Source organism: Cyanistes caeruleus, chromosome 16 (assembly GCF_971803275.1).
Source record: "Cyanistes caeruleus chromosome 16, bCyaCae1.hap1.1, whole genome shotgun sequence".
NCBI classification, from domain to species: domain Eukaryota; kingdom Metazoa; phylum Chordata; class Aves; order Passeriformes; family Paridae; genus Cyanistes; species Cyanistes caeruleus.
The window spans coordinates 13,311,977-13,334,786 of record NC_141716.1 but is presented as its reverse complement, the minus strand read 5'-3'; the positions used below and the strand labels follow the sequence as shown (position 1 = coordinate 13,334,786).

At 45.9% G+C, this 22,810-nt stretch overlaps 2 pseudogenes; both read left to right on the top strand.

The window, feature by feature from the left end:
* The first annotated feature begins 838 nt into the window (after positions 1 to 838).
* Positions 839 to 2,433, top strand: LOC147650225 (uncharacterized; annotated as a pseudogene).
* Positions 2,434 to 12,745: 10,312 nt separating this feature from the next.
* On the top strand, positions 12,746 to 13,997 carry LOC147650224 (uncharacterized; annotated as a pseudogene).
* Positions 13,998 to 22,810: the final 8,813 nt, after the last annotated feature.

Sequence of the window (22,810 nt, the reverse complement as noted above, 5' to 3'; positions counted from 1 at the left end):
CTTTGCTATTGTAGCAACTGCACATGCAGGAGAAAAAGCTTTGGATGTTATTTGTCATTTTCAAAGAGCATTTGCAATTCTAGGAGTACCTCCAAAAATAAAAACTGATAATGGATCTTGTTATATATATCTCAGAAAACACAAGATTTTTTGGCTGCATGGGGAATTGTATATGATACAGGTATTCTTCATTCTTCTGCTGGACAAGCTATTGTTGAACATGCCTATGGCACTCTGAAGCATCAGCTTCAAAAAGAAAAAAGGGGAATGCAAGGAGAAACCCCCCAGGCACGACTGCACAAAGCAGTTTATGTGTTAAACGTTTTATCCTACAGGGAGAAAACTTCTTGCCCTCCTTTATTTCCTCATTTCTCTACTTTGATTTCAAAATCCGAGTTGCAAAAGCCTGCTCGGGTGCAGGTGAGGTGTTGCAATGCAGTTAGAAAGGATGGTATGATGCAAAGAATGTACCCCCAAAAATGTAGAACTGTAAGCTTCTTTCCCTTATCTCTTTCTCCCCAGTTCCCCTTATTGGTTGTGTGAATGTAAGGCAGCCTCTTCCCCCTGCCTTCAAGAAGGGCTGCTTATCGATAGCTCTTGCTCTTTCCCTCCTGCTCTTCTCCACGGGACCCCAAGAAATAATGCTGCACTTGCATCTCAGCTAAGGGAAAGGGCCTCGTTTTTAAGTTCTTCTTTTCTATGCTATACTATCTCCCCTGTTTCCCTGGCTGCAGCTGGGCGGACAGTGGTAACAGAGAAGCAGGGGACATAGAAATTATAGCAGAGAGGGATTTGGTAAGTGGCCAATGGAGTGGTGCTGTAGATTTAATAACCTGGGGAAAGGGTTATACTTGTGTTTGCACAGAAAACGGACCACGCTGGATTCCTGCTCATTGTGTCAAGCCTTCTTTGGAGCACACAGGAAGGAACAGGATGGATGGCTCCGCAGCCAAAACGGAACGTGTGAGTGACACTGGCTAAAGCCGTACATCAGGATACGCTGTGTTTAGCAATCGCCAATCCTGAAAAGCCATGCTCTACATGTCTTGTTGGTGTTCCTCCTAACAACTGGCCTTGTCCCTCACAAGCTTTTAATTGTAAATCAAGAAATCCTGTACATAATGTAGACTCCTGGGATAGCATTTAGGCCCTCTTGCCTCAGGTTACAGCTGAGCCACAAGAACTAGAATTGCTAGGATCATTGCAAATGGATGCTTGTGTAATGTCTAGTTACAGGGACAAAGACAAGACCACAAGGGGGTTACCTCCGAATGTAAATGCAGCCTTAGACGTATATAGAAATGCAAGCTGATGGTGTAACTCTACCTCATGCTGTACATCACGTGCCTCTCATGTGCCTTTGCAGCTGCCAAAGGGTGTGTTTTTAATCTGTGGTGATCGTGCTTGGTTTGGTATTCCAAGGAAAGTAACAGGAGGTCCCTGCAGGTTGGGGCGATTGACCTTATTGACACCCAACAGAACAATGATAGATCAAGAGGTAAGAAGAACATGATCACTTTGACACACATTTACTTCTCAGTGTCAGGATGCTGTGGCCTTTTGGGGACCTGGTTCTGTTATTTCTGCATCTGTTCTGGCACCTGGAGTGGCTGCAGCTCACACTTTAACCTCGACACATAGACTTGGTTGTTGGCTAGCCAAACAAAGCAATGACACATCTGTAGCTTTAAGTGGGTTATTAATGGATGTAGATAGCATTAGACATGCCACTTTGCAGAATGGAGCCACTATGATTTTCTGTTATTGGCACATGGTCATGGGTGTCAGGATTTTGAAGGAATGTGTTGTATGAATTTATCAGATCACAGTGAATCAATCTACAAAAGCACTGCAAACTTGAGAGTTAATTACACGTGAATGAAGGACGGATAGATGATCTTTTCAAGGGCTGGGCCATCACGGGGTGGCTTGGATCTTTGTTGAAGACTGGACTGCTAATCTCGTTAGTGATTGTAATTATTGCTTTGTGTCTCCCCTGCCTGCTTGGATTTTAGCAAAGGGCCCTGCAAAAACCCTTGACAGCTGTGTTTGTAGCTCAAATACAAAAAGGGAGAAGTGTGGCTGGACTTAGCAGCTGGTCTGCAGGCTCATCAATTGGGTTAGCAGAAGAAGAAATTGATAAAATACAAGTTTATCCATAGCAAGGAAGAAAGCAAGGCCTTTAGCATGCAAACCAATAAATTAGATACATAAGGGATATTTGCAGTTAGGGGACAGTTATGCCTTAGGAGAGCATATGTGCCTTAATAATCTGTTGTAAGCTCTTGCCAATTAATTATTGACATCAATTGCTTTGTACCAATAAAATACAATGAGCTATTGCTTTGTCCAATGAATATAATGAGCTGTTTCGATGTAACTAATGACTTCAGAGCACGTTTTGTTAAGGGCGTAAACTTGAGATAATGTAATAAAGAGGAGCCGTTGCTGTCTCTACTCAAGTGTGGGTGGGTGGGTGGGTGTGTGTTGTGTGTCTGTCTCTACAATAACCCAAGGTGACCTCCAGAAGTGCCTCCAAGCTCACCCAGCCTGAGATTCTGTGACTCTCAGAATAAAGCAGGTTGCAGTTTCCTAAGGACAAATGAAAAAGCTCCACACATGGCAGGGTTCTCCTGACCTCACCAAAGTGGATTATGGCACATGTCTCCCTTCTGCAGATTCCTCCCTGGAGTGATCATGTCCCTCAGTGTCACTCCTTGAGGCTGAGAGAAATCTTTGCCCACGATCATTGGTCTGGGTGATCAATCTCTAATTCAGAATTGGTTTTCCGGGCTTGAATAGAATTGCTTCAAAGCTCCTTCAAATACAATGCACTATACTGGAAGTTTTATATCTATCTATCTATCTATCTATCTATCTATCTATCTATCTATCTATCTATGTATATATCTATATATCTATATATCTATATATCTATATCTATCTATCTTTGGAAGGTATATATAATTATATACCCTGTACTGGGTAGTAAGTAATTCTGATAAAGATCTTTTAGTTTAATCGTGATCATAACAACCTCTTTATTTGTCTATAAATACATCCTACATCCTATGGAACACTGTTGTATAAAGTTCACTTACACCTATAACTATCCTTTAAACATAAACTACTGACAAATTCTAAGGCTAATTCTACATCCAGCTGCATCCTGGCTCCTCTCTGAGAAGTTTAGGAAGCAAGGAGATCCCTTCTGCTCCCTGTGACTCGACGGGAGTGTCTCGTGCCTGCTCCCTGCACAGCTCTCCAGGTGGTGCTGTCGGTCTCGGGCCAGCTGTGACTGCAGCAGGGACACCTGAAAGAGGCACAAGGCCCGGCTCAGACAAGCCCACGCTGGCAGCAGCATCCACAGCCCCACGGTACCGGCTGTCAGGGCAGACACAGCCTCCAACTGCAGCCCTCACCAACACTCTGCCCTCGGGGAAGGGGAAAGGAACAGGCTCCCAGACTGGCCCTGAACAGAGCTCAGATGATCAACAAGTCCATTCCAAGGCTGCCAAACCCTTCCCACGTACATCCCTCAGCCCCCACAGGTCTAGCAGAGCGAGTTCCAACAGCAGTGAGGAACCCAACTCTCATTTCCAAAGGACACATTTGGGCCACTGACCCCTTGCTCCACAGGCTGTGCATCAGCAGGAGGGCTACTGCTGCTCCCCTGAGCTGCTGGAGAACTCTTCTCTTTGAGAAGTCAAGGTATTTTGCTGGTCAGACTTGGGGACACGCGACCTAAGAGAGTGTGGTGGGAACACTCTCCTAAAAATTTTGATTCCTCTCCCCTCAGGTTCCACCTGCACATTGGATGAGAGAAAGGGCCACAGAAATCCGTCAGCAAACATGGGGCAAAAGAACCTCTGGACATCAATGCAAGATCTCTGCTCTGAGATCCTGAATTGCACCAGACGACACTGGGGGCAAAAAGTTCTCGCTGGGGGCTGCACAAGAGAGGCCAGGGTGTGTCCAGGGACGCAGGGCCAGGGAGGGAGACAGTGCAGTGAAGGCGCCTTTGAGAAAGCCATGGGCTGCCGCAAGAGACAGAACAAAAGGCTGTGCCCACAGCAGGGAAAGGGAGAGGCAAGGAAACAAGCAGGGCACTGCAAAGCATTGCCTGGGCAAACGTGCTGTGCTCCAGAGGAGCCTGAGGCTCCGTGGAGGCACAGAAAGCCCATTTTACCTGCTCAAAAGTTCTCCTGGGCTCAGTGGTTAGTTCAGGAGTCTCTGTCTTTTCCTGAGCTGATGCAACCGGCTGATTTGGTTCCAGCATGGTCTGTGAGACACGTAACAGCTGCTCTTCTTGTGCTCCAACAGCCTGCTGGGGATTCAGAGGGGAGATGATTGCCTTATTTCAAACACCACAAGAGCTGTCCCTCAGAAATCTCCATCTTGGCAAGCATCCTCGAGGCACCAGCAGTGCAGCTGCTGCTGCTCAGATCTCTTGGTACAAAACTCTGCTGGGTTTAGTCCATCGCCCTGCTCACCTGCTCCATTCGTTCCCACACCAAATCCAAATCCCCACGTGTTGCCATGATCTTGTGTGGGCACAGGAGAAGCAGCTCCCCATGCCCAGCATTTGGCCTGCAGCTGATCTGAACAGCAAACTCCAGAGCTGTAGCAGTCATTCTGGGCATGCCAGGAAACAATCTGCCAGTCAATGGTCTCTGGCTGGGGCCAGGCAGACAGACAAGGCTGCCTGCCGCAGCTTGGGCTGCTTTGGCCAAGCAGGCCTGGACTCACAGGGATATAGAGTCCCACTTCTTTATGGGAAATATCACTGGAATCCTTCAGGGACATTGGAGTGGACTGAAGGTCAGTGTCTCTGCCTACCTGGAGATGAGACTGGCCCATGCAGTTGTCAGGAGATTTTCTCTGCAGGATTACAAAGTTTTTCTTCAGAGTCCCTTTGGCCATTTCGCTCTTCCTCAGTGCAGCGCTCAGGAGTTGTCCATTCTCTCTGTCCCTTTGATTTCTTCTCTTCCTCTCTTCTTCAAGGCAGCAGCAGTCCCATGGTCCAACTCTTCTTGCATGTCTTCCCTCTCTGCTTCCAATTCCTGGGTTATCTTCTTCCGACTCTGCGTGTCAGATGCAGCCGTTTCCATCTTCTTTTCCAGACCCCTCAGCTTCTGTTGGCACAATTCCCGTTCATGCTGCCAAAACAGGGAGAAGAAGACTCACCCATTGCCTCTCTTGGTTTGCTTCTCATACCAGATCTGGACTCCTGCTGCAGGGGCAGGCACGTGCTGCCCCCCTCTCTCTCTGCCTCTCGGGCTGCTGCAGACCTTGGCTGGGCCCCCCGTGACGCTGCCTCTTTCCCAGCTCGCTCAGCCCATCCCAGCTTCCTTTCTGCCCGTCCCCGACCTCTGGCAGCTCCACTCCTGTGTTCCTTTGGGCACGAGCTGCCAGAACTGCAGCCAGGATTTCAAGTCAATGCAAAGCAGGATTTAGGCAGTGCCATGAGGATGCGCTCTGCATCAGGAAGGAAGGAGACAGCAAACACCTTCAGCATTTCATTCCCTTGGCTTGGGGCAACAGGAGTGGTTTTCCAACACTCCTGTGTAGACTTTCCATGGCAGCATCCCCGAGAGCCCCACTGCCCTCTCTTGCAGCACCAATGGCCAGATCAGTCTGTCATTCCCTGCTGCCACTCAGGACGAGTTCTCCCATTTTCTTGTTTTTGCCAGGTTTTAGTGCACAAGCTGCCTTTTCAACCTTCCACTGTTTAAATGTAATGAAAAGATAGCCTGAAATATTTCATACTTATTGGAATTTATTCCATTTTTGTCAGCTTTGTTGAAATTTGGAGGAGGTTTTGAGGCTTTTCCCAGCCAGCCAATGACTGAGGGCAGTTTGGCAAAGGCGGGAACCCTCAGCCCCGCCCCCGTCCCGCCCAGCCAATCCCTGAGGGCACTTTTCCCGGCCCGCGGTTTGGGCGGGAGCCGCCCCCCCCATTGTCAATCACTGAGGGGCTTCGGCTGAGGCGGGAACTTCTCCCCGGCCTCCCCTCGCCGGTCACTGCCGCCCCTCCCCTGCCTCGCTCCCAGTGGCTCCTTGTGACTCTGAATTTTCCCCAGCTGCCCCAGTCTGGGCTGGTTTGTACTGGTTTCTTCTCCCCGCTCCCCAGGTAGAGGAGCTCCGCTACCCCCAGCGCCCAGAGCATACAAGTCATGTCGCTAGAGCTTCCTGACCACAAAGGAGACAGAGGAGTCCTGTAGAAGTCCTGTGATTCGAACAAAGGGAAAGAGTCCATTAGGCGTGTCTCCAATGGGATCTCTCTGAATCAGTTGGAGCAAGTGGCCTTCTTTTCTTCTCATTCTTTTTCCCTGTTGGCTGGGGTACTTGGAAGGTGCTCGAGACATCCTGATCCACCTATCCATGTCCCTCTTATTATGCGCCCTCTGTAAAACACATGACCCATGATCATTACAACTGGCTAAATCAATTGATATTTTTCAGTGAGCTTTACTAATGGACATGGGCTGCTCCTCAGCCAAGCTCATGCTAAACTGCTGAACTTTGGGAAGAAGAACAAAGACTTTATAGGATTGTGAGAGATGAGGTGATATTTTTTGCTGAAGCCAAAAGGTTATTAGGTGAAAGAATTATGAAAAACGAGGTTCACTCTCCTGTAACATTTTAAAAGGTTTAATAAAGACAATAAGAGACAGAAAATAAAGCAAAGAGTAAGGGCTGGATGCCTTGGCTCTCTGCCAAGAGCACACCTGGTGCTTTGGAAACACCCTTTATATACCATTTGTACAGTATGGACTATATGCATATTCAGACTTTTCTAGGAAATGTTTTGCATGGCCACTCTTTGGGTCCACCTTTCTAGAGCATGCGTGTTCCTTGACTTTGTGCATTTAATTTCTCTCTTATCGTCTTTGACTTTGGGCCATGGCTCGTTCTTCCACAGGCAGTAAGTGCTGAGAGCAGCCTGGGCCCCCTCATCTGTTCACTGGAGGTTATCCTGCCCGTTCTGACAGGACTTAAACCTAACGTCTAAAATTCTTCTGACCTACGCCTCAGTTCTAGTTAACAGCAGGAGAGTGAGAAAAAGACATCGCAAAAGCTATTCTAACATTATACATGCACCGTTCATCTTAATACTTGTGAAAAGCCAATAGCATAGTATGCATTTATAACAGAATGAAAGTTGCTGGTTCTGTGTGTTGCCATTTGTGGTTTGGATATGTTCTGCTTGGTTTGTTTGGTGCTGTTGTGGGCTGGGAGAGGGGAGGGGTTGAAGACCTGAAGACAAAGGAAGTAGAATGAGAGAGGAGGGCACAGAAAAGTAGGCAGCTGGGAGAGAATGTAAAGTCCAGTGTACCCAGCCGTGAGGGATTAGCATTTAAGAAAACAAAGGGAAACACCTAAGGAAGATCAGGCTGCTGGAGGCTGATGGGAGTTTTTCTCCTGGCCAATAACTGGCCATTTCTGACAGCTGACAGTAGTTTTCACCATTGAAAAGTGAGATCAACCTGTGAACACCACCTTAAGATCTAAGCCCGAGAATTTCTGGTTCTCTTTGGTTTCCAGCTTTTGAAGAAGTAACAGGGTTTCAGTTCAGCCTCCTCCTCCCCCGACCCAGGCCGGACAAGGCCGCAGGGGGGAGCAGGGCTGGCCAGAGTTCTGCGCTTCCCGGGGATGACGGAGAGTGTGAAGCGTCAGGAGCCCCTTCTCGGAGGGCTCGCTGGGCCTTGTACAGCAGGCCTGCTGGGTCAGGCCGGTCCCTGGCTTGGCTGCAGTTTCTGCCACTGCTGAGTTTCACCAGAGACTGCCAAGTAAAGAGAAGAAAGCCATTGACCTGCAGCACTCTGAGACAGTGGCCACACTCTCCAGAGCAGCCATGAAAAATCTTCCATCGCAGACAGCTCCAGCCGCCGCTCCGGCAGAGATCACAAGACCGTCTACAAGGCCTGGGCAAGATTTGAACCCTTTCACTACCCAGATGAGACTTGCTGGTTAATATTTTTTTTTTTTCCCCAGAGAGAGGGGAAGAGAGAGTGTGATCAACAGGTAAAGAGGCAACATAAACTATCAAAGACAGTGAAAAAAGGAATTAAGCTTCAGACGGGAGAGAGAAATAAGGAGATGCTTTAATAAGCTGAAATATTCTTTTGCTAAAACTATAGAGATGGACAATAAGTGTTCTGAAAAAACTCCTTTAATTCATGAAAGAGTATTTGCGGGGGGAATAGAATATTTCAAAGTGTGGATTTAAGCAAATAGTGAAGTAGTTGTGATCTTATGTGATGCTGGAACAGAAATGGAGAAGTGAGAGTTGTTAAAAATTTGCAGCCTTTAAGAGGCAAAGAGAAAACTTCTGGTTCCAGAAATGCTTTCAGAGACAGATGAAGAGAACTTTTGCCTTTGAATAACTCATCCTTGAAATGACACCCGCTCTTGACTCATTAGCCCATAGCACACCTCAGAGTGGTGTGAAATGGGAGGAGAGAACTGATGGCAGAGTTCTCCGGGTGGCTTGCATCAGAAAAATAGAAAACCATTAGAAAACGTTTTTCTTCTGAAAAACTCCATAAATCAGCAGAAGAGAGCTTCTTTTTCTCTACAAAGACTGATGAAGAGACTATAGCAAAGTTGGGACTGTTTTAACCACCAAGGTTTTGTCTCTGTGTTGTCATGTGAACAAGACAATGGTTGTGTGGTAAAGAAAAAGGGTTCTAGAAGTTGCAGTCTGGTTTCTTATTCTTGTAGTTAGGTTAAGAAACCTTCTTTGTTCCTTGTAAGTTTTAAGCCTGTTTTGCTCTTGTTCTAACCCATATCTCACAGCAAGAAATAAGTAAGTTTTCTAGTGATTTTTTAGCTGGTGCTTTAAAACCACGACAGGCTTAGAATGATAATGTGCAGTCACCATCATTGGCAACTATCATTGCAATATCTTTCCTTTTACCAGGGGGAACGGCTGCCATAAATGCAAAAAAATATAGCTCCTCTTGCCTGTTGGGGAGAAAAACAGCTTCATTAGATTTTGAAAATGTTGAGTGAGTTGCTAACTGATGTTGATAGTATTAGGCATGCTACCTTGCAAAATCACGCAGCTATGGATTTTTTGTTGTCAGCACACAGACGCGGCTGTGAAGATTTTGAAGATTTCCGACTGGCTTGCTAGGTTAGGTTTAAAGGGTTGGTGGCAGACCTTGATCAAGGGGGCAATAATGTTACTGCTTGTATTTCTAAGTTTTATGCTGTTTCTTCCTTGTTTTTTACAAGGCCTTCAACAAATGTTGCACCATTTAGTTACTCCAATTTTTAAGAAAAGAGTGGGAGCTGTAAGAGTCTGGGCTGTGTTAGAACAAATTTGACCATAAAGAGGAACACTTAAGAACAAGAGCAGGGTTATCAGACAGGGAAGGGGCAGTCGTGGTCAGCAAGAGAACACAAAGAAAGAGCTAAACAGGATGAGAAATAGAGAAATTGAACAAGTTGCGGTCCGATATACGCAAATGTAATTATCCAATAAGAATGCTTCTAAGGGTGTGTGAACAGCTGTCGCGCTATATCAGGAACGGCGAAGCCCTACGTGACTCTCTCAGCTGCATTGTCCAAGAGAGCAAAGTTAATTATTCTTAATCTTCTTTTATACACATGTTCGAGAAGGTCTGAGAGGTAAAACTCTCCTTGGCCATTAAAGCAACATACCCACCATCATTGGTTAAGTGGAACACCGCCCCTTGCCTAAGCAACACCTGTAGATTGTTGTCCTTTACCAAGGGCTGTTTGGACTCTTTCTCATGCTTTCTCAGGCGTGAGTGAGAAGCCTCTGTGACTTAGTTTTACACTTAGTTTCTGTTCCCTGCTTACTTTTTACAATTAAGTGACAACGAACAACACACATGCAGTCGATTGTAGAAGAAATACTTGTGTGTAGATTTGTGTACAGTATAAATGTACCCAAACTTAGAGAATAAATGAACGATCCAATCATCATATTGGTGCTGTGTCGTTCCTGTTCCCGCGTGAAGAAATGAAAGCCCTGGCAATCAATTAATTGGATAAGACCTTACTTGGGACTTACCAATTCACAATTGCAACCACATTTAGAAATGTTAAAGGGGTCAGAAAACACTACTGATACCCGTGAGTTGACCCCAGAAGCCCTTTTTGTTCCTGAATTGGTTGTCAAAGCTTTGCTTGAGAAATTTGTCTCTCGCATTGAGCTATTGGCACAAATAGTACGATTATTTGTTTTGATTGGTAGCAATGACTTCTTTTGAAATTCTTGTGCAATGGAGTGATCAGTGGGAAGATCCTTTACATATGTTAGAATGGCTATTTTTACCTTTTTGATCTATAAAAACTGCCCCTGGTCTTTTTGAATTAATTGCTGAACTTATTAAGTGTCCTAAACAATGTGTTGGATTGACTGGTCAAGATCCTGAAAGAATTGTTTTGCCTCTTCAGAACTGGTACTTTGAGTGGTGTTGTGCCAACAGTTACTGGCAAGCTGTGATAACTTACAAGCTGCTAGGCTTACATTACAAGCTGCTATGGCTGCTTTTACAGGGCAGGTGTCTTACCATTTACCAAGTCACTCTTCACTGAAATTTTTTCAGCAAGTACCAGTTGGCCAAAAGCAGTTAAGTATGGAAAGCCCTGTAGATGGACCCGGTGTTTTTACAGATGGCTCTGGAAAAACAGAAAAAACTGCAGTTGCATTGAAAATCAATGGTAATTGGCAACCTGTGGTAAAATATCAAACTGGTTCACTGCAAATTGTTGAACTGAAAGCCACGGCCACTGCATTTCAATTGTTCCCTCAAGCTGTAAATATTGTGACAGATTCTGCCTATGTAGCAAATTTGACTGGAAAATTAGATCAAGTTGTTTTATCTGAAATTGATCACCCACCTTTATTTGATGTGTTGGTGGAATTGTGGGATACAATTCAGCAACGCACTGAATCATATTTTGTGATGCATATTCACAGTCACACTTCTCTCCCGGGGTTTTTCACTGAAGGAAATGCTGATGCTCTTGATGATCATTGTTGCCAATGTTGCCTTAATGGTTCCTCACCACAGGCAACAAGGTATCTTATCCATTTGACCATCAAGGTTTTCAAGCATTACCACGACAATTTGGTCTTAGTAACAATGACGCTCGTTCAATGATTTGTTGTATGCCCTGACAGTCACGGTTCACGTGTTCCTATGTATTATGGGACCAAGCCCAGAGGGTTGCAAGCGTTGCAACTTTGGCAGACAGACACAACTCACAGTCACAACGTCACAACAGACGGTCCGAACATTCTCTCACCTGTCTCACAACCGTCTCAAGGACAGAGACTGAGATCCTGAATATCGCAAGGGACTTGGCTTAGGGGTTTGGGCCTAGCTGAGGTGGATGTTTGCTAAGTGATTGTTTGCAGGTGGTTGCACGGTACACTGCCCTCGTTCCTGCTGGTGAGCAAAGGCTTGCAAGACGTGGTTTGCTCTGGACCCTACACCTTCCCCCTGCGCAATGGAATTCATCATCAATCTCCTCTGGTTTTGGCCCTGTGCCCCTCGCTTTGTAAAAGACTAGAAAATCACACCCCAAATTTACCTTCCTTTGAGATCTCCCCAACAGACAGAAGACTCTGCGTCTTTGGACGGCTGAGTGGACTTCGACGTTGGTAGCTATAATCCCCTTACTCTCTTTTTCTTATGCTTTGCTTTCTCCTCTTTTCCCTCTATCGCATGTTAGTGCTAATGAACACTCAATAAAGTGTGTTTTGCTGTTTAAGTCCTTGGTTTAAGTCCCTGATAATCTTCTGTACACTGAGATCGAATGAAAGAACCACATCACGAATCCCACCTTGCGGATCGTGACACTCAGACTGATGAGTTTGGGAGACTAAAGCATGTACATGTCTATTTATTGATACTTTTCTCACTTTGCTATTGTAGCAACTGCACATGCAGGAGAAAAAGCTTTGGATGTTATTTGTCATTTTCAAAGAGCATTTGCAATTCTAGGAGTACCTCCAAAAATAAAAACTGATAATGGATCTTGTTATATATATCTCAGAAAACACAAGATTTTTTGGCTGCATGGGGAATTGTATATGATACAGGTATTCTTCATTCTTCTGCTGGACAAGCTATTGTTGAACATGCCTATGGCACTCTGAAGCATCAGCTTCAAAAAGAAAAAAGGGGAATGCAAGGAGAAACCCCCCAGGCACGACTGCACAAAGCAGTTTATGTGTTAAACGTTTTATCCTACAGGGAGAAAACTTCTTGCCCTCCTTTATTTCCTCATTTCTCTACTTTGATTTCAAAATCCGAGTTGCAAAAGCCTGCTCGGGTGCAGGTGAGGTGTTGCAATGCAGTTAGAAAGGATGGTATGATGCAAAGAATGTACCCCCAAAAATGTAGAATTGTAAGCTTCTTTCCCTTATCTCTTTCTCCCCAGTTCCCCTTATTGGTTGTGTGAATGTGAGGCAGCCTCTTCCCCCTGCCTTCAAGAAGGGGTGCTTATCGATAGCTCTTGCTCTTTCCCTCCTGCTCTTCTCCACGGGACCCCAAGAAATAATGCTGCACTTGCATCTCAGCTAAGGGAAAGGGCCTCGTTTTTAAGTTCTTCTTTTCTATGCTATACTATCTCCCCTGTTTCCCTGGCTGCAGCTGGGCGGACAGTGGTAACAGAGAAGCAGGGGACATAGAAATTATAGCAGAGAGGGATTTGGTAAGTGGCCAATGGAGTGGTGCTGTAGATTTAATAACCTGGGGAAAGGGTTATACTTGTGTTTGCACAGAAAACGGACCACGCTGGATTCCTGCTCATTGTGTCAAGCCTTCTTTGGAGCACACAGGAAGGAACAGGATGGATGGCTCCACAGCCAAAACGGAACGTGTGAGTGACACTGGCTAAAGCCGTACATCAGGATACGCTGTGTTTAGCAATCGCCAATCCTGAAAAGCCATGCTCTACATGTCTTGTTGGTGTTCCTCCTAACAACTGGCCTTGTCCCTCACAAGCTTTTAATTGTAAATCAAGAAATCCTGTACATAATGTAGACTCCCAGGATAGCATTTAGGCCCTCTTGCCTCAGGTTACAGCTGAGCCACAAGAACTAGAATTGCTAGGATCATTGCAAATGGATGCTTGTGTAATGTCTAGTTACAGGGACAAAGACAAGACCACAAGGGGGTTACCTCCGAATGTAAATGCAGCCTTAGACGTATATAGAAATGCAAGCTGATGGTGTAACTCTACCTCATGCTGTACATCACGTGCCTCTCATGTGCCTTTGCAGCTGCCAAAGGGTGTGTTTTTAATCTGTGGTGATCGTGCTTGGTTTGGTATTCCAAGTAAAGTAACAGGAGGTCCCTGCAGGTTGGGGCGATTGACCTTATTGACACCCAACAGAACAATGATAGATCAAGAGGTAAGAAGAACATGATCACTTTGACACACATTTACTTCTCAGTGTCAGGATGCTGTGGCCTTTTGGGGACCTGGTTCTGTTATTTCTGCATCTGTTCTGGCACCTGGAGTGGCTGCAGCTCACACTTTAACCTCGACACATAGACTTGGTTGTTGGCTAGCCAAACAAAGCAATGACACATCTGTAGCTTTAAGTGGGTTATTAATGGATGTAGATAGCATTAGACATGCCACTTTGCAGAATGGAGCCACTATGATTTTCTGTTATTGGCACATGGTCATGGGTGTCAGGATTTTGAAGGAATGTGTTATATGAATTTATCAGATCACAGTGAATCAATCTACAAAAGCACTGCAAACTTGAGAGTTAATTACACGTGAATGAAGGACGGATAGATGATCTTTTCAAGGGCTGGGCCATCACGGGGTGGCTTGGATCTTTGTTGAAGACTGGACTGCTAATCTCGTTAGTGATTGTAATTATTGCTTTGTGTCTCCCCTGCCTGCTTGGATTTTAGCAAAGGGCCCTGCAAAAACCCTTGACAGCTGTGTTTGTAGCTCAAATACAAAAAGGGAGAAGTGTGGCTGGACTTAGCAGCTGGTCTGCAGGCTCATCAATTGGGTTAGCAGAAGAAGAAATTGATAAAATACAAGTTTATCCATAGCAAGGAAGAAAGCAAGGCCTTTAGCATGCAAACCAATAAATTAGATACATAAGGGATATTTGCAGTTAGGGGACAGTTATGCCTTAGGAGAGCATATGTGCCTTAATAATCTGTTGTAAGCTCTTGCCAATTAATTATTGACATCAATTGCTTTGTACCAATAAAATACAATGAGCTATTGCTTTGTCCAATGAATATAATGAGCTGTTTCGATGTAACTAATGACTTCAGAGCACGTTTTGTTAAGGGCGTAAACTTGAGATAATGTAATAAAGAGGAGCCGTTGCTGTCTCTACTCAAGTGTGGGTGGGTGGGTGGGTGTGTGTTGTGTGTCTGTCTCTACAATGACCCAAGGTGACCTCCAGAAGTGCCTCCAAGCTCACCCAGCCTGAGATTCTGTGACTCTCAGAATAAAGCAGGTTGCAGTTTCCTAAGGACAAATGAAAAAGCTCCACACATGGCAGGGTTCTCCTGACCTCACCAAAGTGGATTATGGCACATGTCTCCCTTCTGCAGATTCCTCCCTGGAGTGATCATGTCCCTCAGTGTCACTCCTTGAGGCTGAGAGAAATCTTTGCCCACGATCATTGGTCTGGGTGATCAATCTCTAATTCAGAATTGGTTTTCCGGGCTTGAATAGAATTGCTTCAAAGCTCCTTCAAATACAATGCACTATACTGGAAGTTTTATATATAGCTATCTATCTATCTATCTATCTATCTATCTATCTATCTATCTATCTATCTATATATCTATATATCTATATCTATCTATCTTTGGAAGGTATATATAATTATATACCCTGTACTGGGTAGTAAGTAATTCTGATAAAGATCTTTTAGTTTAATCGTGATCATAACAACCTCTTTATTTGTCTATAAATACATCCTACATCCTATGGAACACTGTTGTATAAAGTTCACTTACACCTATAACTATCCTTTAAACATAAACTACTGACAAATTCTAAGGCTAATTCTACATCCAGCTGCATCCTGGCTCCTCTCTGAGAAGTTTAGGAAGCAAGGAGATCCCTTCTGCTCCCTGTGACTCGACGGGAGCGTCTCGTGCCTGCTCCCTGCACAGCTCTCCAGGTGGTGCTGTCGGTCTCGGGCCAGCTGTGACTGCAGCAGGGACACCTGAAAGAGGCACAAGGCCCGGCTCAGACAAGCCCACGCTGGCAGCAGCATCCACAGCCCCACGGTACCGGCTGTCAGGGCAGACACAGCCTCCAACTGCAGCCCTCACCAACACTCTGCCCTCGGGGAAGGGGAAAGGAACAGGCTCCCAGACTGGCCCTGAACAGAGCTCAGATGATCAACAAGTCCATTCCAAGGCTGCCAAACCCTTCCCACGTACATCCCTCAGCCCCCACAGGTCTAGCAGAGAGAGTTCCAGCAGCAGTGAGGAACCCAACTCTCATTTCCAAAGGACACATTTGGGCCACTGACCCCTTGCTCCACAGGCTGTGCATCAGCAGGAGGGCTACTGCTGCTCCCCTGAGCTGCTGGAGAACTCTTCTCTTTGAGAAGTCAAGGTATTTTGCTGGTCAGACTTGGGGACACGCGACCTAAGAGAGTGTGGTGGGAACATTCTCCTAAAAATTCCGATTCCTCTCCCCTCAGGTTCCACCTGCACATTGGATGGGAGAAAGGGCCACAGAAATCCGTCAGCAAACATGGGGCAAAAGAACCTCTGGACATCAATGCAAGATCTCTGCTCTGAGATCCTGAATTGCACCAGACAACACTGGGGGCAAAAAGTTCTCGCTGGGGGCTGCACAAGAGAGGCCAGGGTGTGTCCAGGGACACAGGGCCAGGGAGGGAGACAGTGCAGTGAAGGCACCTTTGAGAAAGCCATGGGCTGCCGCAAGAGACAGAACAAACAAAAGGCTGTGCCCACAGCAGGGAAAGGGAGAGGCAAGGAAACAAGCAGGGCACTGCAAAGCATTGCCTGGGCAAACGTGCTGTGCTCCAGAGGAGCCTGAGGCTCCGTGGAGGCACAGAAAGCCCATTTTACCTGCTCAAAAGTTCTCCTGGGCTCAGTGGTTAGTTCAGGAGTCTCTGTCTTTTCCTGAGCTGATGCAACCGGCTGATTTGGTTCCAGCATGGTCTGTGAGACACGTAACAGCTGCTCTTCTTGTGCTCCAACAGCCTGCTGGGGATTCAGAGGGGAGATGATTGCCTTATTTCAAACACCACAAGAGCTGTCCCTCAGAAATCTCCATCTTGGCAAGCATCCTCGAGGCACCAGCAGTGCAGCTGCTGCTGCTCAGATCTCTTGGTACAAAACTCTGCTGGGTTTAGTCCATCGCCCTGCTCACCTGCTCCATTCCTTCGCACACCAAATCCAAATCCCCACGTGTTGCCATGATCTTGTGTGGGCACAGGAGAAGCAGCTCCCCATGCCCAGCATTTGGCCTGCAGCTGATTTGAACAGCAAACTCCAGAGCTGTAGCAGTCATTCTGGGCATGCCAGGAAACAATCTGCCAGTCAATGGTCTCTGGCTGGGGCCAGGCAGACAGACAAGGCTGCCTGCCGCAGCTTGGGCTGCTTTGGCCAAGCAGGCCTGGACTCACAGGGATATAGAGTCCCACTTCTTTATGGGAAATATCACTGGAATCCTTCAGGGACATTGGAGTGGACTGAAGGTCAGTGTCTCTGCCTACCTGGAGATGAGACTGGCCCATGCAGTTGTCAGGAGATTTTCTCTGCAGGATTACAAAGTTTTTCTTCAGAGTCCCTTTGGCCATTTCGCTCTTCCTCAGTGCAGCGCTCAGGAGTTGTCCATTCTCTGTCCCTTTGATTTCTTCTCTTCCTCTCTTCTTCAAGGCAGCAGCAGCAGTCCCATGGTCCAACTCTTCTTGCATGTCTTCCCTCTCTGCTTCCAATTCCTGGGTTATCTTCTTCCGACTCTGCGTGTCAGATGCAGCCGTTTCCATCTTCTTTTCCAGATCCCTCAGCTTCTGTTGGTACAATTCCCGTTCATGCTGCCAAAACAGGGAGAAGAAGACTCACCCATTGCCTCTCTTGGTTTGCTTCTCATACCAGATCTGGACTCCTGCTGCAGGGGCAGGCACGTGCTGCCCCCCCTCTCTCTCTGCCTCTCGGGCTGCTGCAGACCTTGGCTGGGCCCCCCGTGACGCTGCCTCTTTCCCAGCTCGCTCAGCCCATCCCAGCTTCCTTTCTGCCCGTCCCCGACCTCTGGCAGCTCCACTCCTGTGTTCCTTTGGGCACGAGCTGCCAGAACTGCAGCCAGGATTTCAAGTCAATGCAAAGCAGGATTTAGGCAGTGCCATGAGGATGCGCTCTGCATCAGGAAGGAAGGAGACAGCAAACACCTTCAGCATTTCATTCCCTTGGCTTGGGGCAACAGGAGTGGTTTTCCAACACTCCTGTGTAGACTTTCCATGGCAGCATCCCCGAGAGCCCCACTGCCCTCTCTTGCAGCACCAATGGCCAGATCAGTCTGTCATTCCCTGCTGCCACTCAGGACGAGTTCTCCCATTTTCTTGTTTTTGCCAGGTTTTAGTGCACAAGCTGCCTTTTCAACCTTCCACTGTTTAAATGTAATGAAAAGATAGCCTGAAATATTTCATACTTATTGGAATTTATTCCATTTTTGTCAGCTTTGTTGAAATTTGGAGGAGGTTTTGAGGCTTTTCCCAGCCAGCCAATGACTGAGGGCAGTTTGGCAGAGGCGGGAACCCTCAGCCCCGCCCCCGTCCCGCCCAGCCAATCCCTGAGGGCACTTTTCCCGGCCCGCGGTTTGGGCGGGAGCCGCCCCCCCCATTGTCAATCACTGAGGGGCTTCGGCTGAGGCGGGAACTTCTCCCCGGCCTCCCCTCGCCGGTCACTGCCGCCCCTCCCCTGCCTCGCTCCCAGTGGCTCCCTGTGACTCTGAATTTTCCCCAGCTGCCCCAGTCTGGGCTGGTTTGTACTGGTTTATTCTCCCCGCTCCCCAGGTAGAGGAGCTCCGCTACCCCCAGCGCCCAGAGCATACAAGTCATGTCGCTAGAGCTTCCTGACCACAAAGGAGACAGAGGAGTCCTGTAGAAGTCCTGTGATTCGAACAAAGGGAAAGAGTCCATTAGGCGTGTCTCCAATGGGATCTCTCTGAATCAGTTGGAGCAAGTGGCCTTCTTTTCTTCTCATTCTTTTTCCCTGTTGGCTGGGGTACTTGGAAGGTGCTCGAGACATCCTGATCCACCTATCCATGTCCCTCTTATTATGCGCCCTCTGTAAAACACATGACCCATGATCATTACAACTGGCTAAATCAATTGATATTTTTCAGTGAGCTTTACTAATGGACATGGGCTGCTCCTCAGCCAAGCTCATGCTAAACTGCTGAACTTTGGGAAGAAGAACAAAGACTTTATAGGATTGTGAGAGATGAGGTGATATTTTTTGCTGAAGCCAAAAGGTTATTAGGTGAAAGAATTATGAAAAACGAGGTTCACTCTCCTGTAACATTTTAAAAGGTTTAATAAAGACAATAAGAGACAGAAAATAAAGCAAAGAGTAAGGGCTGGATGCCTTGGCTCTCTGCCAAGAGCACACCTGGTGCTTTGGAAACACCCTTTATATACCATTTGTACAGTATGGACTATATGCATATTCAGACTTTTCTAGGAAATGTTTTGCATGGCCACTCTTTGGGTCCACCTTTCTAGAGCATGCGTGTTCCTTGACTTTGTGCATTTAATTTCTCTCTTATCGTCTTTGACTTTGGGCCATGGCTCGTTCTTCCACAGGCAGTAAGTGCTGAGAGCAGCCTGGGCCCCCTCATCTGTTCACTGGAGGTTATCCTGCCCGTTCTGACAGGACTTAAACCTAACGTCTAAAATTCTTCTGACCTACGCCTCAGTTCTAGTTAACAGCAGGAGAGTGAGAAAAAGACATCGCAAAAGCTATTCTAACATTATACATGCACCGTTCATCTTAATACTTGTGAAAAGCCAATAGCATAGTATGCATTTATAACAGAATGAAACTTGCTGGTTCTGTGTGTTGCCATTTGTGGTTTGGATATGTTCTGCTTGGTTTGTTTGGTGCTGTTGTGGGCTGGGAGAGGGGAGGGGTTGAAGACCTGAAGACAAAGGAAGTAGAATGAGAGAGGAGGGCACAGAAAAGTAGGCAGTTGGGAGAGAATGTAAAGTCCAGTGTACCCAGCCGTGAGGGATTAGCATTTAAGAAAACAAAGGGAAACACCTAAGGAAGATCAGGCTGCTGGAGGCTGCTGGGAGTTTTTCTCCTGGCCAATAACTGGCCATTTCTGACAGCTGACAGTAGTTTTCACCATTGAAAAGTGAGATCAACCTGTGAACACCACCTTAAGATCTAAGCCCGAGAATTTCTGGTTCTCTTTGGTTTCCGGCTTTTGAAGAAGTAACAGGGTTTCAGTTCAGCCTCCTCCTCCCCCGACCCAGGCCGGACAAGGCCGCAGGGGGGAGCAGGGCTGGCCAGAGTTCTGCGCTTCCCGGGGATGACGGAGAGTGTGAAGCGTCAGGAGCCCCTTCTCGGAGGGCTCGCTGGGCCTTGTACAGCAGGCCTGCTGGGCCAGGCCGGTCCCTGGCTCGGCTGCAGTTTCTGCCACTGCTGAGTTTCACCAGAGACTGCCAAGTAAAGAGAAGAAAGCCATTGACCTGCAGCACTCTGAGACAGTGGCCACACTCTCCAGAGCAGCCATGAAAAATCTTCCATCGCAGACAGCTCCAGCCGCCGCTCCGGCAGAGATCACAAGACCGTCTACAAGGCCTGGGCAAGATTTGAACCCTTTCACTACCCAGATGAGACTTGCTGGTTAATATTTTTTTTTTTTTTCCCCAGAGAGAGGGGAAGAGAGAGTGTGATCAACAGGTAAAGAGGCAACATAAACTATCAAAGACAGTGAAAAAAGGAATTAAGCTTCAGACGGGAGAGAGAAATAAGGAGATGTTTTAATAAGCTGAAATATTCTTTTGCTAAAACTATAGAGATGGACAATAAGTGTTCTGAAAAGACTCCTTTAATTCATGAAAGAGTATTTGCGGGGGGAATAGAATATTTCAAAGTGTGGATTTAAGCAAATAGTGAAGTAGTTGTGATCTTATGTGATGCTGGAACAGAAATGGAGAAGTGAGAGTTGTTAAAAATTTGCAGCCTTTAAGAGGCAAAGAGAAAACTTCTGGTTCCAGAAATGCTTTCAGAGACAGATGAAGAGAACTTTTGCCTTTGAATAACTCATCCTTGAAATGACACCCGCTCTTGACTCATTAGCCCATAGCACACCTCAGAGTGGTGTGAAATGGGAGGAGAGAACTGATGGCAGAGTTCTCCGGGTGGCTTGCATCAGAAAAATAGAAAACCATTAGAAAACGTTTTTCTTCTGAAAAACTCCATAAATCAGCAGAAGAGAGCTTCTTTTTCTCTACAAAGACTGATGAAGAGACTATAGCAAAGTTGGGACTGTTTTAACCACCAAGGTTTTGTCTCTGTGTTGTCATGTGAACAAGACAATGGTTGTGTGGTAAAGAAAAAGGGTTCTAGAAGTTGCAGTCTGGTTTCTTATTCTTGTAGTTAGGTTAAGAAACCTTCTTTGTTCCTTGTAAGTTTTAAGCCTGTTTTGCTCTTGTTCTAACCCATATCTCACAGCAAGAAATAAGTAAGTTTTCTAGTGATTTTTTAGCTGGTGCTTTAAAACCACGACAGGCTTAGAATGATAATGTGCAGTCACCATCATTGGCAACTATCATTGCAATATCTTTCCTTTTACCAGGGGGAACGGCTGCCATAAATGCAAAAAAATATAGCTCCTCTTGCCTGTTGGGGAGAAAAACAGCTTCATTAGATTTTGAAAATGTTGAGTGAGTTGCTAACTGATGTTGATAGTATTAGGCATGCTACCTTGCAAAATCACGCAGCTATGGATTTTTTGTTGTCAGCACACAGATGCGGCTGTGAAGATTTTGAAGATTTCCGACTGGCTTGCTAGGTTAGGTTTAAAGGGTTGGTGGCAGACCTTGATCAAGGGGGCAATAATGTTACTGCTTGTATTTCTAAGTTTTATGCTGTTTCTTCCTTGTTTTTTACAAGGCCTTCAACAAATGTTGCACCATTTAGTTACTCCAATTTTTAAGAAAAGAGTGGGAGCTGTAAGAGTCTGGGCTGTGTTAGAACAAATTTGACCATAAAGAGGAACACTTAAGAACAAGAGCAGGGTTATCAGACAGGGAAGGGGCAGTCGTGGTCAGCAAGAGAACACAAAGAAAGAGCTAAACAGGATGAGAAATAGAGAAATTGAACAAGTTGCGGTCCGATATACGCAAATGTAATTATCCAATAAGAATGCTTCTAAGGGTGTGTGAACAGCTGTCGCGCTATATCAGGAACGGCGAAGCCCTACGTGACTCTCTCAGCTGCATTGTCCAAGAGAGCAAAGTTAATTATTCTTAATCTTCTTTTATACACATGTTCGAGAAGGTCTGAGAGGTAAAACTCTCCTTGGCCATTAAAGCAACATACCCACCATCATTGGTTAAGTGGAACACCGCCCCTTGCCTAAACAACACCTGTAGATTGTTGTCCTTTACCAAGGGCTGTTTGGACTCTTTCTCATGCTTTCTCAGGCGTGAGTGAGAAGCCTCTGTGACTTAGTTTTACACTTAGTTTCTGTTCCCTGCTTACTTTTTACAATTAAGTGACAACGAACAACACACATGCAGTCGATTGTAGAAGAAATACTTGTGTGTAGATTTGTGTACAGTATAAATGTACCCAAACTTAGAGAATAAATGAACGATCCAATCATCATATTGGTGCTGTGTCGTTCCTGTTCCCGCGTGAAGAAATGAAAGCCCTGGCAATCAATTAATTGGATAAGACCTTACTTGGGACTTACCAATTCACAATTGCAACCACATTTAGAAATGTTAAAGGGGTCAGAAAACACTACTGATACCCGTGAGTTGACCCCAGAAGCCCTTTTTGTTCCTGAATTGGTTGTCAAAGCTTTGCTTGAGAAATTTGTCTCTCGCATTGAGCTATTGGCACAAATAGTACGATTATTTGTTTTGATTGGTAGCAATGACTTCTTTTGAAATTCTTGTGCAATGGAGTGATCAGTGGGAAGATCCTTTACATATGTTAGAATGGCTATTTTTACCTTTTTGATCTATAAAAACTGCCCCTGGTCTTTTTGAATTAATTGCTGAACTTATTAAGTGTCCTAAACAATGTGTTGGATTGACTGGTCAAGATCCTGAAAGAATTGTTTTGCCTCTTCAGAACTGGTACTTTGAGTGGTGTTGTGCCAACAGTTACTGGCAAGCTGTGATAACTTACAAGCTGCTAGGCTTACATTACAAGCTGCTATGGCTGCTTTTACAGGGCAGGTGTCTTACCATTTACCAAGTCACTCTTCACTGAAATTTTTTCAGCAAGTACCAGTTGGCCAAAAGCAGTTAAGTATGGAAAGCCCTGTAGATGGACCCGGTGTTTTTACAGATGGCTCTGGAAAAACAGAAAAAACTGCAGTTGCATTGAAAATCAATGGTAATTGGCAACCTGTGGTAAAATATCAAACTGGTTCACTGCAAATTGTTGAACTGAAAGCCACGGCCACTGCATTTCAATTGTTCCCTCAAGCTGTAAATATTGTGACAGATTCTGCCTATGTAGCAAATTTGACTGGAAAATTAGATCAAGTTGTTTTATCTGAAATTGATCACCCACCTTTATTTGATGTGTTGGTGGAATTG